At 35.7% G+C, this 15,220-nt stretch overlaps 1 protein-coding gene across 1 annotated transcript in view; it reads right to left on the reverse strand.

Moving 5' to 3' along the window:
* Positions 1 to 13,370, reverse strand: part of LOC121407543 (coiled-coil domain-containing protein 102A-like) — a 33,425-nt gene extending 20,055 nt beyond the window's left edge. The window contains exon 1 of the mRNA XM_041598675.1: positions 13,278 to 13,370. The gene's annotated coding sequence lies outside the window, so the exon portion shown is untranslated. The remainder of the gene's footprint in view (positions 1 to 13,277) is intronic.
* Between the last annotated feature and the right edge of the window lie 1,850 nt (positions 13,371 to 15,220).

The following is a 15,220-nucleotide window of genomic DNA, read 5'->3' on the forward strand; positions in this document are numbered from 1 at the left end:
CTGTCTTCCGTGATCCCATACTACCATAAATCTATACATATCAACATATATTTTTGAAATATAATAGAATGTTTGAGAGATTTTGAATGAACAGTATAGCTATGTATAAGCTGTTGCCACTTAGAAGAGTTAACGAGTGAATTACATACATTTAGGACTACATCAGAAAATGCTGCACTATCGAAAACTTGATGAGATTTTCATGGCATTCTCAAAGGTAAATTGCCAATTCATCTAATGCCAACTCGTCCACTCACCACATTGTCTACTTTCATTTAGTCTAATGCCATTCCGTCTATCAACATTTCGTCTAACAACTAACAACCATTTGGTCCAATAACCATTTGGTCCAATCATTACTTCATCTAATCACCAATTCATCTCATAACCAGCTGGTCTAATATCCATTTCATTTTCATTCATTCTGCACAATTAACACTTGGTCCAATTAGACCAAATGGTGTATAAACTGAATTGCTATCGGACCAACTGTTTATAAGACGAAATGGTTAGTGGGCGAACTGGCAATTAGACCATGTGGATAGTGGACGAACTGATGGTAGACCAAATGATAGTAGACGAATTGGCAATTGGACGAACTGGCATTAGATGAATTGGAAATAAACATTCTCAAATTGGCAATTCATGAATTCGGTAAGAATAATATGAAGATAAAATCTTGCATATTTATGTTGCAATACACCTGTTACAACGTATAAGGAACTCTTTGAAGAATAGCTTTCAATTCAGAGTAATATACATTTATGCATATGTATGCACGCTGTTAACCCATGGGCATCTCAAGGGTAAGAGCCAAAGAAGTCTTCATTGCCTACATCTTTGAGATGTCCCTTGTGTAAAACATGTACAGCATGTATAGGAATACAATATCCTATATCCATATCATTATCATGGACAGACATAAAGTCTTACACATACATGGAAGTCTCCTAGACTTTTGTCATGTATCCATATTGAAAAAATAATTTAATTGAAAAAAAATTATGATTATGCTTATACAGGAGATCTTTAATGTACTGAGTGTGAAAGATTAGTTTTAGAAGAACTTATTCTTTGATTTAGTACATTTCATTGTTAACAGCTCAAATGTTTTCATAACTCATCATTTATAAATGTATGCCACCATTATAACTTGCAGATTATCAAAGTTATAATCAAATCAGTATCAGATTTTTTTTAAGTTCTCAGATCAATTGACCATATTTTTTTTTGCTTGTCAGATTTTTCCTAAGGAAAATGTGCCCCCCCCACTTTTGGAACAATCCTGGACCCACCCCTACCCAAGACCTTAGATTTCTTTGGAAGTGACAAAGCGTGGGATGTGGGGAAATGATTAGAAGGCGATGACGAAGATGGTTGTGTAATTGATAGCACATGTGAAAAGCTTACTCCATCATCATCACCATCACCAGAAGTACCACCACCAGAATATAGGCTCAGACTGGCTCATCGCTATGACGATTTGTGATGCTGGCGTCAACGTCCGCACAATCAATTACAGCGTATGAATAATGGAAATGGGGGACGGAAGGTTAATGGTCTCATGGGTCGGAAGAATCCATATTTAAGACTTCCATGGTTATTTTAGGGAAATGTTAGAACCAGGGATGAAGTACCACATTTCTGAGGTAAATGCCTTGTGGTTTGCCACTCATCCATTTCTAATGTGCTCTCTTACTCATCACTTCTCGCTCGTTATGTTTGATTGTGATAGAATCCAGATTTATATGAATGCACGGGAGACCAGTGCCAAATACAAATAATGAGTGGTTTAAATGGTTGCTCATCCCCTATAGACCTCTTCCATTCTTTCTCCCACCCCACCCCTCTCTCCCTTTATTTCCATCTTTTTATCCTATACATTTTTATACAATTTTCTATAAAGATCAAGAAAAGAAATACCAGTATATACATGCACTCAATCTGTCTTCATTTTTTTAAAGGTATCTAATGACCCAGCCCATTATCCCTCTGTTGATGCCTTCAATGCCTTCATGAGTAGGATGCAGAAGTAAACGCTAAAAACAAGAATGTTTTTACTTACACATGTATATATTCGCACCTGCACTACAAGAACAAGAGCTTAAAGGTAAATGCCAGTTGTGGTAACAATATCAAAACAAGTGGAATGCCTCTGGCCGTCTCACCTGCATCACGCGGTTCAATATAGCAGCAGTGCTGACTTTGAATACTACTCTAACTCACACAAGATGTTCAGTGATACATGGTTACTCTTATGTCCACTTTTTATGAACGAGACCAATAAACTTACAGAGATATGATGGTTATTCAACAAAAAACCCCAACATAGCCAAAGTTCATTGACCTTACATGACCTTCGACCTTGATCATGTGACCTGAAACTCGCACAGGATGTTCAGTGATACTTGATTACTCTTATGTACAAGTTTCATGAATCAGATCCATAAACTTTCAAAGTTATGATGGTAATTCAACAGATACACCCAATTCGGCCAAAGTTCATTGACCTTTGACCTTGGTCATGTGACCTGAAACGCGCACAGGATGTTCAGTGATATTTGATTACTCATATGTCCAAGTTTAATGAACTAGACTAATAAACTTTCAAAGTTATGGTAATTCAACAGATACCCCCGATTCGGCCAAAGTTCATTGACCCTAAATGACCTTTGACCTTAATCATGAGACCTGAAACTTGCACAAAATATTCAGTGATGCTTGATCACTATTATGTCCAAGTTTCATGAATCAGATCCATAAACTTTCAAAGTTATGATGGGAATTCAACAGATATCCCCAATTCGGCCAAAGTTCATTGACCCTAAATGACCTTTGGCCTTGGTCATGTGACGTGAAACTCATGCAGGATGTTCAGTGATACTTGATTAACCTTATGTCCAAGTTTCATGAACTAGGTCTATATATTTTCTAAGTTATGATGACATTTCAAAAACTTAACCTCAGGTTAAGATTTCGATGTTGATTCCTCCAACATGGTCTAAGTTCATTGACCCTAAATGACCTTTGACCTTGGTCATGTGACATGAAACTCTAATAGGATGTTCAGTAATACTTGATTAACCTTATTGCCAAGTTTCATGAACTAGGTCCATATACTTTCTAAGTTATTATGTCATTTCAAAAACTTAACCTCAGGTTAAGATTTGATGTTGACGCCGCCGCCGCCGTCGGAAAAGCGGCGCCTATAGTCTCACTCTGCTTCGCAGGTGAGACAATGAGTTCGTACAGAATCCAATGAAATGACCACCAAAGTGTCTGTTTGTATAAATAAAACATACGTGCCAAAGAATTCTGGAAGAATATGTGTAATTGCTGAGAAATCAGCAAATAAGCACAGGATTCGGGTCAAGCGTCGGGCCCGTTTTTCAAACCAATGATTATAGACTGTGCCACGTGCGCTTATCTGTGTTGGTGATCTTCAGAGTGAACATTTTTCAGCATAGATTTCAAGATTTCACAAAGTTCAGTTTATGTAACTGTACCAGATCTAGATCCTCGATGATATACTGACAATTAAGCCTGGTTTTACAGACTTTCTCATGAAGTTAGTGTTTCCTGCAACTACTGGCATTTCTCTTCAATTTATTATGAAAAAAATAACAGTACATGAAAAGTTCCACACACACAACCAGCGTGTTTATCTTCATCATGAAGCAGCACTTACTATGGAAGAAGACCCATCTCTCATAGCAGGAATTTACCTCAAGAGGGCGGTCAGCGACAGCCCAAGTTTCAAATAATCGCGCTATTTCTGATGAAGAAAATTATCCCACTCTGAACTACATGTATCTCGAAATCATTTGTAATGGAGATGCAATCATTGAGATAGTTCGCTGGATTAATCTTGAGCTTGCAATCTTAAGTCAACTTAGGTTTATTTGCAAAATCGACACCATTAACAAATTATCCCGCTAATTCGCGGGTGCAGACGCACTTGAGATTTGACTTGGAATTATTTATTCACGGCATCATACCGTAATACATTAATGCCTCACTCGGGCACGAGTTGCTCTTCTAGCGCTGGTGGAGATGGGTTTCTTGAATCTTGAGATTAACCACGAAGAGGGCTGATCGGGCTAAAATCTTGAGATTGAGCAAACTCGGGCTGGTGCAGCACTGCCTCATGGATGATATACCAGGGAATTGAGAACTCCCTACTTTTGCCACGTACCATAGTTTACCAGATAAACTGGACTATTCTCCCCTTGAGCTCTTTCGTCCAATAACAAGGATGGTATTGCTTACAGTGAAAACATTATGATCGATGCTACATGAGAAAGTGGTATGGAATTAAGGGCAGGGAGGTTAATGATATTTGAGAAAAGACACTGTTCATGTTACATGATTGCTTTTGCTGAAAGATTTCAACAATGTGGAGAGAAATGTGCTTGTGATCAATGAATGTGATACAAGTAATATAAGATAGATGAACATTATAGACAACATTCGTGTTGGCTTGCAGTATTATTAACTCTTTCACAAAACGTACTTCCTTCACTCTACATGGAATACTTCTATGTTTTAATACATTTTAGCAGTTTTCTTTTCTTTCCTTGATCCTTTTTCAGTTTTCTTTCATTTGTTCTTCCTCCTGTTTAAATTCTCTTAAGAGTTCCCAACTTTTTCTCAATTGTCTTTCTCCAACAATCACAATCCCCTTATCAGATTTTATAAAATCTAAATATTGCACTTAGACCCATAAATTATTTCTCCTGTATAATTTTTTCTGTTGCTCTCTTACTATTAGTCATATAGGGAGCTCGTCAAACTAACAATCTACATGTACACATCATTTTACAAATCTACACATCATTTTACAAAAATTGAAATATAAATAAAGTTACTTGTAGGATATTTATGATATAAATATCACACACCTTGGAAGGAAATTGATTCACTTGAAGGTACTAATAAAATTAACCTTTTACCTTCATTTTTTAGTAGTAGTTAGGGTTATTTTCATGGTTTATTAGGTATTTTTCACATGACTGCTACTAAGAATCTCTTCTGCATAGTAAACGCTTCCATACATATACATGTACATGTAGGACTGTACAAAAAAATATATAAAAATAATTTTCCCAGACACCAAAATCTGCTAATCAAATTTGGAAATTAGAAAAATTTTCTAAGAAATCAGAAATTGGTTGTAATATAAAGACACAATATAAAAGGAAAGTCACTGCTTGTGTGTGAAGGTACATGTATGTTTTTTTTAATGTCAGTAAAATGTCAATGTAGCTTTTGAAATATAAAAATACTAGCTATAGGGGCCATTACACATATGTTGTGAATACAACAGTTTAAGTACAATCAAGCAATTAATTGCATTTGTATGCTTTCTCTATTAGATATGAAGTCAGTGTGCTACAGTATGCATGTCTGTCTGGAATAATTAATCCCAAGTCATGCTCTATGGCATATCGTGAATTAAAAAACTGATATACCAATCCCATTAGCGCTAGGATTACTCATCGAAATATACTGACTCACAATTGTAATAATTGAAATTAATTCTTGACATCAAATTTTGATTTAAAAAAACATTGATATACAGTGTATAGGCCCTTTATTGTGAATATATTTCATATTATTGGGCATGGGTTGTCAATTTTAAGGGGCTATTCACCTGTAATTCTTTCTGGGGCCCAGTTTCATAAAAATTACAACTTTGGTATTATTGTGGCAATGTAGTGACAGGGTTCAGCAGCCAATCACAATCAATTTTATGGTACTGAGTAGTAATTGGCAGTTAGTCTCTATGAAATGGGTCCCTATTAAGATATGCAAAACGAAGAGCTTTGTTGAAACTAATAACTCATTTGAATAATATCCAAATGTATGGATAAATCAAACAAATTTTCTTGATTATATATCAGGGGATGAAAAAATCCTGCCAAAAATATTTCAAACACTTCATTGTTAATTTGATCAGTCAGTTGCATTGTCCATTGGACTGCATGATGTAATTCTCTTTCTATTAACAGCTAATATATCTGAATGAATCGTAATCGCTGCAAGGTGAATATATAATGATGACTTATTTAATTACTAAGGGGCCATTTACAACAGCTTAGATGAATGCAAGGACAATTAGACTACTGCTGATAATAAACCTACCAAATAGCAGATGTACATAGTGTTGACTTTTTAAGCTGAAGTGTAGATGATAATTTTTATTACAAACAAGTTCCCAAAAGTCCCAAAAATTATTTCATGTAAGCCCGGCATACAAAAAGAAGTCATATTCATAGATATAGTCATTTTCATTTACCTTTTGAAATACTAAGCTAAATTTTAGGAGCATATTCCACAATTTTCAGGGTCTTATAAATTTTGTGACATTGTTTGGTTTCAAGCTATTAGAGATTACAATACAAGAGAGACTTTTATTGTAACTGTTTCCAACCTAGCAATCATGAAATCCAAAACTTGAGGCAAAAGCCATGATTTGTTGTAAAAAAAATTTCTAATGTATATGTATGTATGCAGTGTCGTACAAATATCCAATATGTTAGCACATTCAGGCTCTTACAGAAACAATGTAGCACTTCACGCTATGAAAAAGGAATGTGGTAAATGTATATATAAATCCCTGAAGTGTAACCAGACTGATTCATCGCCATCATTGGAGACATCCTCATCCAGTATCCAGCATCCAAACAAGGATAGAGAAACAGTTAAAATGAAATTAAGGAGATATGCAAACACTCTCGTTCCCCCTTGATATCATAAGCTATGTTTGTATATTCCGCCTGAAATTATGGCAAATGAGCAGGAATAACATTTGAGGTTTACTCCTGACTCACTAAACAAACTTTGTCTATCTAATCAAGTGGGGTACCTCTGAAATGTGAGCGGATTGTAAGGTATGATTTGGAGATTGTATTGAAATTTTGGGCAGGATCAGCGAAAAATTTTATATTTAGAATACATGATTGCATAATGAGAGAATAGGATGGAGAACCAATTATGTGTAGGAAGGAGTGTTAGATACCATTCCCATTACCCTTTCTAAAATTTAAACTAGTTTACTGGAACCGGTTCAGGAAACCAGTTTGGAAGATCGCTTTGATAGCATTCCCATTTGATCACAAGAAAGTGGATTTCAAAGTCACTTCATGTAAAGTAATCTTGGTGCTATGGAAAAGCTCTCAGTGGGGTGACACGTTTTGCGTGAAATTCGAAAACATGGTGTAGGCATTCTACACCTGTCATGTGGAGTAGCGTGCTCAAGCCTCAAAATGTATGAAGATCGCTTCCCAAAGAATGGTTGTGTCCTCACTTACACTAAAACCAGTTAACGCAGCAAAGCGATCTTGAAAACTACATCGCGAGGTGGTTTATGAACCGGTTTGGAAGATCACTTCCAAGATTGCTTTGACCATTCTCATTAGTTTCCAGTAAACTAGTATTAGGAAGGTAGTGAGAAAGCTGTCTTATAAGGACTAGATTAATGGCATTAGGAATCATAGAGGGTTGGTGAAGATATATTCTTAAGTATTCATAAATCTACTTATTAAGGAGAAAATTGCCATATTTTTTTATCACTTTCACTTATTGTGTTATAGGCATGTTGTTTCATATTTTCTATAGGATTCATATATACAGCGTACAATAAACTACAAGCCTTACCTGCCTTCAAAAGAAAAACCTCACAAATTACCACTTTTATAGGGCATATTACTCCCAATAAACCCATAATTGGGTACACTGTACCCACATAAAGAGCAATCATACTGTATTGGTCATGTAAACAAAATGCTTTAGATCATAAAAAACACACATGTAGTAGTACAAAATCTACAAATTATGATGTACTGAATCCTCCAAAATCATAATCCTAATGATAAATGCGTGCTCTTTCTAGGGTTCCATGACATTATTTCACATTTCGCTGCCAAGGAAATTTCTGCACATTATGCCAAACATAAAACCTTACCTCCAAAACTAAATAAATTCTAATCCTAATCTTAACATTATTCTGAAACAAAACCCTATTACAATCCTAACACTAACCCTATGCCTTCTGAGATATTAAGACTGGAGCAAGTGTCACAGGATCATATGTAAAAAGTCATCATGAATGAATTCTTTAGGATTTTTCATTAGCCATGGAGTGTACATGTACCCATGAAGGAATATATACAAACTATTTCAAAAGGAGTCCACTCCAGATTCAAGATTGTAGACCTACAATGTACACAAAAATTTCAAAGGGGATTTTTATCTTTTAGCAAGCTTTCAAAATGATTCTCTAGGTTGAGATCCTTTTTTTTTAATCAGCCACCATACATGTATGATTACACAAAAGCTCAGAAATATTCCCACAACCACAAGCTGCAATCTCATATTAAACGATACATGATATTTATTCTGTTGTCGAAAGAGGCATACTATGAGTCGTATCATTCTTAATCACGGACATTATTCATACCACGTAAAACCACTGACGTCCTGTGATGAATGCAGCTATTCAACCCTTCATAAATCAAATCCTGTGATATCAAAATATATCCATGGAAATTAATTCTGAATGAAGGGGGAAATTCCTCTCCATGGGAAAATGCATGGGGAATATATAAACTGGTCTTGAGTGTATTTAATATGGAATTCCATTCAAAGTGGAATGTGTTGATGATTGTCATAGTACATTACACCTATTGTGAGCAGTTTCAATCGCAAAAACTGTACTTCCAATAAAACCAAGAGTGTAGACTTATTTATCGATGGGAGTAGGTTCCATGATGGGATACAGGTACATACTGTAAATAGTGTACTGTAAAATGTACCTAGAACCCCTTTCATAAACCCAATTATGCGGCTAATAACAGCATAATTTGGTCGTAAAATCACCAGAGTTATCCGCATTATTTTGATGCTGCTATTATCCGCATAATAGCACCAGATTTTGACTTTATGAACGCATTTCCAAATAATGCGGATAATTGCCATGGTGCGGTCACAAGGTCACCCTTTTCCAACACCACCGCATCGGAGGGGGCGTGTCCAAGTTGTCATGATGATTATCCGCCTTTTTCAGGACGGGCGCTCGTAAAAATAGTGCGGATTATTTTCGGAGTTTGTGAACGCAATTTTTATTGAATTATCCGCATTACTCTTAGGTGGCTAATTGGAGGATGGGTTTATGAAAAGAGTATAAGTTTCACATGGAATTTAGACTATGATGTCCTGGATATAGTATTTTTAAAAAGATAATTAAGTATCACATATTTGCATTGCCATTCATTAGATTTGTCACCGTCATATGTATATGAGAAATGTTCTGAGTCAATTAAAAACTGACTGTAGTTTTGCAAGATCATCATACAACAAGTAGTTAATTCTGTCAACTATTTAGTTGTACAAACATAGGGCCAACTTTAAAAAAAAAGGTAAGATATTCCCTCTTGAAAGTTTCAATTGACCTTTTATTCCATAAACATAAGTGAATATACTGTAAAATATCATTACTCTTCTCATTTGCCCACCCCCCTCTTCCTTCCTCTACAAAATTTGTTAACAAGAATCAAATTGTTCTTTGAGAACTAATACACACAATGTACTTCATGAAAGTGCTCGGTGCTTTTTTTTTTTTTTAAAAACAATCCAACCAAATTAAATGATTCACTCTTAATGCATCATAATGGGTTGATTGATATGACATTGACAATACATACATGTATTTTCCTATCAAGATCAAAGGCTTCTGTGCAGACAAACCATATTTAAATAAACCATGATGAGATGTACATGTACTATATAGTATAAAAATAAATCACGTTCTCCTACCTCGCATGCAATGTGCCTCTCATCTTGACTACAAAATCGTTTCCCAAACCTGGTTCTACCACAGCGATATTAATCCCGCTCATCTCCTTCAAATTAAATCTGATTCTGTCACGTTCACCCTGCCAGTCTCATGAGAGATGACAAACCCTCATCATATCAACCAAACAATGAAAAAACTAGGGATAGGGAGGGTAAGAGTTGTCCCCTCGGGGTGGGGCAAGAGGTTTAAATGACTTTAAACAAAGATTGCGATCACCCTTGGCAGTGCCTATGCCCAAGAACAGTTAATGAGTGTCAGGAAATGATTTGCTGCATTAGAAATAGTCGCCCTTTATCCTCAGATTACGATCCTTACGATTACCCCTCCCTCCCCCAACCACAACTCCCCTCCGCCCTTTCCCCCTGGATACACAAATGAAAACAGAGAATAAATTATCACTAACAGCTTTATAGTATTTGCAACCAACATCTATGACATCTTAATCAGTAAACAAATAGGGCCTACTATTATGCGAATTATTCTGAGAAAGCCAATAATAATTATTACCAAGATAACTGCATCACACAAGATTCAATCTAAAGATAACTGATTCGGGGAAAAACTTTATACTCTCACCTCTCCTGACATTTACTGTTGTAAATTTTGCAACTTCTCATCCACCATAATGAACAATGATATCATCAGCAGCATCATCACTGTCGTTCTCCTATCATAGATGTAAAACCCACGTTTGTATACCCGCACACTGTCAACTCGCCATACACTCCAAAGTCCCTCAAACATTTATTAAAAACTAAATTACATGCATGACTTTATTTAATCAATGCCCATATTGGTTATTACTACCATTTATCATTTGTCAAATAGAAACAAACAATTGCATAACAGAGAGAGACAGAGAGAGAAAGAGTGAAAAACAGAGACAGAGAAAATTGATTGATACTTAATGCAAATATAGCTTGAAGGGGCTGGAGGGGAAACGCGCTCAAGCTGAAGTAGGTCCAAAATAATATTCCTTGCTCCGAGACACAAATATAAAGCTTGATGGAATGTGGCATTTGCCTGAATAGCAGCAGTTTATTACGAAGGGTTCAATCTCAGCTAGCTTGATTAGGAATCGGATGATTGCATCGGTTGTGATGGAAAGCTTTAAAGCCACATATAAAGTGGTTGCAAATGAGATGTGATTTACTAAATTTGGAGGTCCGTTTCTTTCGTTAAATACCAGTGATGATGAGTACAAATATGCTGTTGCTCAAAAATGAAAAAAAAAGTTTTTTTTTTTTAATATGATTCAACTGAAACACTAAGCAAAAGAAGCCATACATGGAAGAGGTTTCATGGAGTGATTTGTCAATGATATTCTGATAAAATTTTTGAAAATTTTCAATTTGATAGGCTAAGAGCAAGTGCTTCGCAAGAAGCTGCCTGAAATGTTTCCCATGTGCATATGCAGGTCTGATGGGGTCATGTTACATTGGAATCAATTCTGGAATCCGTAATCTAATTTTCAGGGACTAAGTATACTTCATGGATCATTGACAGATTCCCGAAATTGCTTCTGGAAATCTAAAAAGTTAGAAGTTTTCTAAAAAGTTAGAAAAGCGAAATCAGTTTGTTGATATAGATACCCTGTTGACCTTAATTGACAAACGCCAAATGAATTGATTGGAAGATCATGTTTCAGAAGCATAAACATCAAACACAATATCCTCAGAACTAGACATACACGCCTGTCCTATTGGTGTAAAGGACTTGCAAGGACTTAGGAAAAAACTCCTCTCCCATCTAGTCCTGTTTCGTGGCACAAACTGGCAACAGACAATTCCTTTTCAATGGCAATATATTTCTCCCGTTCAATAGATATCATCCAAGGACTATATTACAAACTACATTCACAACATAGTCTAGTTCCAGGAACAGAGTAACTCCTGTTAATACAGGCAAAACTAAAATTTTGTGTTCATTGACAGCATCTCACTAACATTCAATGGCCGAAAACTTGGACAAAACTATTAACCAAGTCATTATTACAATGTTCAATGGTATTAAATCCATTCTAACTCAATCGCATCATTCAATTCCTGTTCAGTAACAAAGTCCTGGGTTCCATCAAAAACAGACTTATTATAATTACCGGTAGATGAGCTTGCCATTATGGTGGATGAAACTACCTTGGTAACAGGACACAGCAGCAAATCAAAATCACGGTTGTTACAATTCCCAAGTTACCAGAATTGTAAATCTTTGTAAAATGGGCCCAGGTTCCGCTAAATTAATAACATAAATTGGTTTGTTCATTTCAACAACATGCCTCAAACCCATGACCATCTCTGAGCCATCTTCAATGACAGACCATCAATAGAAATAGTCTGGATACAATCCTACAATGACCATACATCTATTGATCAAAAGGCAACAACCCCTTTATAGCTCTATGCTCAGATTCTTAATAGCAACAATTTGTTATGTAATCCCAACTTTTATAGATATATATACTATATACATGTATTTATTTTTAAATTTTAGTGATTTGTCAGCTGCAAATTCTTATGTAATATGTGGGGAAGGCATTCAAAAGAAAATACAACACTCCAATGACACACCAATTCCTTATTCAAAGGGCATCCTTTATTGCTCAATGGTGATAGTTCTTGATCAGTCAGCTTTAAATTTGATGCATTTTTTATTGAAAAAGTGAAAATTTATGAGGTACCGGTGTACATCTTCCCGGGTTTTCAAGAAAAAAGAAAAATATGAGATCACAACAAGAATAAACCCAAACTGATGTACATACAATAATACTGTGTGTTAGTTTTTAACACTCTTCAGCTGAAAACTTTGCCAAGTTCCCATCAATACTGCGAAAAGTTCTTGTGCTGCATGGTTGGGGATCGTATACTTCTATAATACTTCTCGGACAAGAAAATAGCCACCAGCAGAGACCTTTTATTCATATATAACAGGCTTTTGAATTAGGTAGGGTACTATTAAGATTTTAGATCCCAAACTCAAACAAAAAATCTACAGGAAAAACTCCCAACTTATTCAATCATGACTGCTGGCTAGAAAGGTGATAGAGTGTATTATCCTTCGATTGGTGTAGAATGGGAAAAGGAGATTACTTGAAGGGGGAATGGGAAAGGAGTTTTTTAGATGATAATCTATGAGTTTTGCTTGAGGTCTATAAGGAAGGGTATATTATCAATGGAATCCTTCAAGAAGAACCGGCGAACAAACTTGAAAGGATACCTGCTAGCAGTTTCGGTCTAAACTGAGCTCTGACTTTGCCTTAACGTGAACTTGAACGATATGAAAACTTTAATAAACATATGAACTAAATTTCATGGGGGTCATGTCCACATAGCTGTATCTGCATTCAAATCATATCCAACTGTGCAAAACTTGCATTATACATGTATTTATCACTGTATTCCATCACTGGAGGTTTACTACTTACAATTATGGCTCCAGAGAAGTTTCTCCAGTCTAAGCTTTGAAACAAAATGTTTTAGACTTGTCCGAGACTGATGTTTGCTGTCTGCCTACACGAAGAACCTGCAGGATTGAGTGAAAATCAAAAAACAAAACAATAAATTGCTTGCTTTAAGTTTATTCTTTGGTGTATATATATATTTGTTTACCTTTATACATTTGTCCATAGAAATTGGTCAATGTTTTAATGCACTATGTAGGTCTGAGTCCTTAGAGGAAAAAAAATGATTGTGAATGCAAAAATGAAAAAGCAACACATATATCCAAATGGAAATAATGCACACACACACACAAAAGAAATTTCATGGGATTGTAGTCATTAAACTATCAAAGCACTATCAGACAAGAAAATACAAAATACAATCAATTTAAATCTGCCTTCAAATAAAGTAATCCTGGAAGTCCTGAAACTTGAGATTGTAATTGAACTTGTTTTCATGTCAATTCAGACTAAAATGGATTAATATCTGTAACCCAAGATTCCGTATTACATTCAGCAGTTCTAAAGGCTGTACAAGTTGTACTGACATACTAATAATTCTCATTTATGTACATGAAATAATTTTATGCATTATTTTCTGATTCCACCTCACACTTTTGTTGAATTTTTTCAATGAAGTTTTTAATACATAGAATAAGGCATGGCTACTTATTTTCATAATTCATATGCATATTTCCTAAAATCAATATTACTGATGCATGAATGAGATTGTGAGTGGAAATACTTCAAATCAAGGTATAAACATAGGCTATATATTTCAAGCCATATCATATCAAAGAGAAAAATAAAGAATGGTGTAGAATTCACATTGTATTATTTGTAAGGCCTACTGTCCATGGCCTACATGTTTAATCCCATAATAATGCACACTCATCCTACCAGCCTTGTTCACATCATGCTATTTTCAGCTCTAGGGATAAATTGAGTAACAAACAGAAAATGGATTCAATGATACTAATCCTTATAACCTTGTTCTCATCCTAATGTCATATATAGACTCAAATTTTGTAGCTCATCTCATGGACCATGTCCTTTCTACAAAGGGGTCCTTAGTGATGGAACTGTAATGGCCTCATTTACATCATCACAAATGCTAATTATTTTCTCTTTGGGAATAGCCTCATTTCAGTAAAGATGACTTATGGAAAGAGTCAATTCAGATTCGCTTCGCTTCTTCCATGTTCTAGTAGGATCCATGCTTCTTCATAGCAATCTCAAATCCCATTACATTGGTGTCGCCTAGACAACCTTTTACCCTTGGAGCTCTGTATTAATGAAGAGGCAACCCCCACCCCTCAATATTCTCTGTACGTGCCATCTACAATGTACATGTAGGAAGAATAAAGATTAGCACCCCCCCCCCCCCTCTTGCTATCCACATGTTGTAAAGCAATGTCCCTATAAACCAACTTCAAGAAGGCCAATCTGTGGGAAAAGGGCCTTCTATCGTTACATTAATGTTTTCAACCATCTGGAATAAAAAACATGTCCCCTACATGTAACACCCATTTCCATGTCAAGCTAGCACAGGTAATGTATGGCCTACAAGATGCCCCTGTAGAACTGTCCCAGTTTCTTTTTTTTATAATCAAGACTTCATCTCGAGATATCTGTAACTGTAAGACAGCATTATCGTCCAATAATCTGTACAACCACCTCCAGCAAACCTATTTCTCAACAGAAACTCATCGCAAGTCCCAACAGCTACAATATGGCAAACTCTCAAGGGAAATTTAACTGTATACCAAGTATAAAAAACATCAAAAATAGTAAAAAGCTCATTGCATCCTCTGATTCTATCCTAATCTTATTCAGAACAACAAACAATTGTAGGCCTACCCATCAAAGGATTTTATACAAGGCACAGTATCACCCCCCCCCCCCCCCCCCCATTATCCATCTCTCCT

The sequence above is a fragment of the Lytechinus variegatus genome, chromosome 2 (assembly GCF_018143015.1).
Source record: "Lytechinus variegatus isolate NC3 chromosome 2, Lvar_3.0, whole genome shotgun sequence".
NCBI lineage: Eukaryota > Metazoa > Echinodermata > Echinoidea > Temnopleuroida > Toxopneustidae > Lytechinus > Lytechinus variegatus.